Consider the following 5,388-nt stretch of genomic DNA (forward strand, 5'->3'; position numbering starts at 1 on the left):
TGTAGACCAGGCTGGCCTCGAACTCAGAAATCCGCCTGCCTCTGCCTCCCGAGTGCTGGGATTAAAGGCGTGCGCCACCACGCCCGGCTTGTGTGTGTATTGTTTTTGTTTGTTTGTTTAGGCTCATATGTGGAGAAATGTGCACAAGCTCTCTCAGTAGGCGCTGTGCTCAGTGAGCACTCACTGACTGAACATACCTGTGGTAACTTCCTGGTGCTGCAGTAGCTAAGCACCATGAACTCAGCGGCTTAAAAGGATGGAGGCAAGATGGCCGCAGGTAAGGAGAAGAACTTACATAAACACAGTCAGTCCTTGAATTTAGGGTTCATCCTAACCCAGGATAAGCTCATCCTGAAGGATCTCTTTTGCCAAATGTGACTCTTGTCATGTTCACAAGTCCCAGGTTGGCATCCCCCGAAACACAGAGGTGGGAATTGGGCAGGATAGGAATAAGGTTAATAACAGTCTGCCAGCCCGCAACCTTCCTCTGCTAACTAACCTGTGGTAAACCCACAGTGCTAACTAACCTGTGGTAATCTCACAGCGAGAAGCAAGACCTTCTGCTGGGGCTGTAGCTTGTAGTAGTACAGTTGATCAACACTCCTGAGGTTGAAGGGTCAGTCTCCAGAAGTGGCAAAAAAGTTGCTGCTGACGACAATGATGATAACGACAATGAAGACAGTCGGTGGTGGTGGTGGCAAAATAATAAGGACAATGACAACAGATGTCATACAGAAACCAGAAGATTTCCTCACACCCTGTTTGACATGACTTGATTTCCTTTCAAGGTTTTTTTGTTTGTTTTGTTTTGTTTTGTTTTGTTTTGTTTTTAGTATAGAGTAGAGTTTATTCAGGGCCTGGGGAGGGGAGTTAAGAGGGTAGTAGAGGCAGAGAAAGGCAGAGAGGGAGAGGGTAGAGAAGTAGAGGAGTAGAGGCCGGCCATGACCATGTGGAGAGAGGAGGGGAAGGGAATGGGGAGAGAGGGGGACCAAGGGGGCAAGAGGCGAGGGAGAAACGCAGGGGTAAGAGACTGAGAGAGCTCCTGCCAAGATTTTGTCTTAAAAACTCAGCGCTCGAGAGAAGTCTCAGAAAGAGTTCAGCGGGCACACGTGACTTTCACCTCCACACAGCTATGAACACCCAGACACGTGTTGCCCCTTTCTCTCTCTTGGTATTTACACACATTTACTTTTGTTGTTGTTAGTCTTGGTTTTGAGACAGAGTTTCTCTGTGTAGCCCTGACTGTCCTGGAACTTCACTCTGTAGACCAGGCTGGCCCCAAACTCACAGAGATCGCCTACCTCTGCCTCCCGAGATACACCTAGATCATGCACACACACACACACACACATTTATTTATAACAAAGAGTTGGTGGGAGACATACTCAGGGTAGATAAACTCTCTACCCTGAGTTTCAAAAAAGAAAGAAAGAAAGAAAGAAAGAAAGAAAGAAAGAAAGAAAGAAAGAAAGAAAGAAAGAAAGAAAGAAAGAAAGGAAGAAAGAAAGGGCAGGCTACTACATAGCCAATGGATGACCACCTAACACAAAGTCTGTATTGAGGTCCCCACAGTGGTTTCTTCCTCCCACTTTCCTCAATAGGAAGAACATTTCTTATCCTCCACCTCGTGGGTTTTTTTTTGTTTTTTTTTTTTTTCCTTTTTCCCAAGGCAGGGTTTCTGTTGGAGTCCTGGCTATCTTGGAACTCAATCTGTATGTAGGTCAGGTTGACCTTGAACTCAGAAATCTGACTGCCTCTGCTAGGATTAAAAGCATGTGCCACCCCTACTCCCAGCCCCCTTAAACGCAGAACCCAATGAAGAATTTCCTACTAGAGTTGAGCATAGATAGCACTGAACTCCCTTGCTCCCAGAACTCTAGGAGACAGAGGCAGGCGAATCCCTGAGATCAAGGCCAGCCTGGTCTATATAGCAGTTCTATGGTGATGTAGTGAGAACCTGCCCCCCCCAAAAACCAAAGCAGCTTCAGGACCGAAGGGTTTATTTGGCTCAGAATTCCGGTTCCAGTTCATCACTGTGGGGAAATCAAGGCAGCTGGAGCTTTGAAGCAACCGGTCACATCCTGTTCACAGTTAAGAGCAGAGAGAAATGAACGGGTAAGTGCTTGCCAGTGCTCAGCGCACAGTCTCCTTTGCAGTCAGTCCAGGGCCCAGCCTCAGGGGATGGTGCAGCCTACTTTTAGGCTGGATCTTGCCACATTGATGAATGTAATCTGACATGCCCACAGGTCAACCTGAGCTAGCCAGTTTATTCTATCTAGATTGTGTCAAGTTGACAGTTTCAAATAACCATCCCAAGGAGCATGCCACCCTGCTGTCTGGATATCCCTCCCAGGCTTCGGGAAATATAATATACGGTTGGTCCTGGATTCAACATCTGGCCGGCTATAGCTGTGTGTGTGCTTAGCTGTACTGTCCAGATGCAAAAACTCAGCCATCTGTGAGGTTTCTGGAGCCTCGTTGGTGACTTCTGAACACTTGAAATGTCTCCAATCACGCTAAAACTGGCTTCGCTTACAATTTTCCTTCATTTCAATGGAAACTGAGATGACCCCTGGATCTCATGGGGCAATACCCACCCCACCCCACCCCAGCTTGCTTGCTCATTCTGAACATACAGCTGTGTCCTGGTTCCCCGGGCTTCTTCCTAGAGGGGTGCTTTGTTCTAAGGAGGTGAGGAGGGGGGAGGTTACAGGAAGGCCCTGCAGCATCTGTGGCTCCCTGTCTTTTCTTCATACCATCTTTCTGCCACTCCTTCCTTGGGGCTCCATGCAAATTTACTGAGCACCTCCTAAAGGATAAACAAAATGGATGTGGTCTCTGCAGTGGCTATGACAGAGGATGCTGTAAATGTCTGTGACTGTATGTGTGCCGTACATCTGTTTATCATCCTCTGAGGTCAGGGGCCTGGCGCTGTGCCTCATAGTCGGAAAGAGCTTGGTAAAGGTTTTCTGAGGTCTGGCCTGTGACTGGTGACTGTCATCCCAGCTACTCAGCAGAGTGAGGCAGGAAAGGTTGCAAGTTCAAGGCCCAGCCGTGTTACATAAGGAGTTTAAGGCCAGCCAGGCAACTTAGAGAGAGCCTCTCTCAGAACAAAATTTGAAAAAGAAAAAGGGGGTGGGGGATCCCAGAGAGCCTGGTGTGGTGCAAATCCCTGGAGTTCCTGGTACTTAGAAGATAGAGGCTGGGGGATCAGGAGCCTGAGGTTATTTTCATCTGCACAGCGAGTTGGAGACCACAGCCTGTGCTACTTGCTACATGAGACCTGTGTGTTGGGGGGGGGGTGTCTGTGGGGTGTGTGTAAATGTATGTGTGTGTGTGGTGTGTGTCTAGGGTGTGTGTGTGTCTGTCTGTCTCTGTGTGTGAATGTATGTATGTGGTGTGTTTGTGAATGTATGTGTGTGGGTGTGTGTGTGTGGTGTGTCTGTGTGTCTGAGTTAGACACAGAGAGAGATGCTAGAGCTCGCTGGCCAAAGCTCTGTCTAGTACGCCCCAGCACTGAGTTCAATCCTTAGTAAGAATCTTTGAGCAGCAAACAGAGGAAGTTTTCAGAGGGGAGAGGGAAGAGGCAGGGGAGTTTGGGGACTGCCCATTCAATGCCCATTCAGAGGAGACAGGGAGAGCTGCTGCTGGACCACTATGAGAGAGCTATGCTATGGCCAGACTGGGCTCCCCTCAGAGAACTCCACCCAAGTGCTGTCCAGGCTTGCGGGTTCTTAGAAGATGCTGTTCTCCCTCAAAGTCTTGTCCTTCCCTGTAGTCAGTCAGGGAGGTTGAGCTGTGTTGGTGTTAGAGCGCAGGGAAGGCAAAGGCAGTGGGGGCCCCTCATCCCAATCTGATTTATACACAGGATGGGGGCCCCCTTTGATCCAGCTTCAAAGAGGAGGGGTCAGCACTCCCTAAATCCCAGGATCAAGGTGACAAGGACTGCCTGAGGGGCTGTACCTGCAGAGCCACAGGCCATCATTGCTGTGCCCTGGGGCTCCAGTTTACCTGCCAGAAGGCACCCCTGGGAGAGGGAGGAATGCCCTGGAGGAAGGAGGCTCACCTTTAAGTAAACCTGACCCTTAGGGCCAGAGGATGCTGCACCTCTTACCTCAGGATGTGCGCCCTGCCTTGCCCCTGCCCTGCCCTGCTCGTGGGTGACTCAGGCTGAAACTGGACCAGGTATTCATCTTGCCTGGAGGCATTTGCCCTGTCTGAGTCTGGGTTGCCAGTGTCTGGGGTGTGGCCAACTGCTTCTCATTTGCCTGTGGGGAAGGCTGTGGCAATGGCAGGTGAACTAAGATTGGAAATTACCAAGGTTATTCAGCCCTGGAAAACCTTCTTTTCCATGCAACAAACTCCTATTCAGTCCTCAAAACCCACTGAAGGCATTGCTCCTGTGGAAGACTTCCCTCACCTCTGACTTCTCGCAGAGTTCACCACCTCCTCTTCCAATGGGCACTTGAATCTCACTCTGCCATTAGTTGTATGACCTTGGGCAGCTTACCTAACTTTTTTGTGCCTCTGTTTCTTCATCTGGGAAATGGGGGCGGAGTGTGTGTGTGGGATAACAAACAGCACCCAGGTCACTGGAGAGCCATGAAGATTAAACGAGTTATTAAATGAAAACCTTGGGATAGTACCTGTCATATCAGATGACCTAAAGAAAAAGGGTGCTGTCAAGACAGCTTCGTGGCAAGGGTGCCGGCTGCAAAGCTTAACCTGACGAGCTTCCAGGAGCCACACGCTGGAGGCGGAAGCTGACTTCTGAGGGTTGTCTTCTGGCCTCCGTGCACGTACCGTGGCATGTGTGCACGGTGGCATGCACAAACTCACTCACCCATGGACATGCACACTCTAAACAGATACAGAGATATGATAAAAGAGTAGACTGCTGTAAACTGTTACGTTTCTTTATTTAAGAAATACCTGTACACAGCAAACAGAGCCTCTATGCGGGTGGTGCTGAGAGTGAGACAAACAGGAAATTCACTCGGAATTATGGGGGGGAAAAAGCCACAATAAGGGAAGTGGTGGGTTTAGTGGAGTCATGAGAGCAGGGAAGAGGTCCCCTTCCCAGATTGGGTGGTCAGCGGGATTTTCCTGGAAGAATGCTGAGTCAGCCGAAATCTAAGAAATGAATCAAACAGCTGGGAAAAGCAGGAGGGTGAGGGAGGTGTGGGAAGGCACGCAGGAAGGAGTGGGGCACCAGCACCCAGCATCTGGGGTCTCTGTGTGTGCTGGGGGGGGGGGGGCGGGGGGGGAAAGGGGGGTGGGGGGGGGGGGGGTTAGAGTGCTGGCAGGTGGGAGCCCCTGGCTTGCAGTCGGGTATATCAACCCATCACCTTCTCTGTCTCTCTTCCTGGTTCTGGAGCTCTAAGGCTC

The sequence above is a fragment of the Mus caroli genome, chromosome 2 (assembly GCF_900094665.2).
Source record: "Mus caroli chromosome 2, CAROLI_EIJ_v1.1, whole genome shotgun sequence".
NCBI classification, from domain to species: Eukaryota; Metazoa; Chordata; class Mammalia; order Rodentia; family Muridae; genus Mus; species Mus caroli.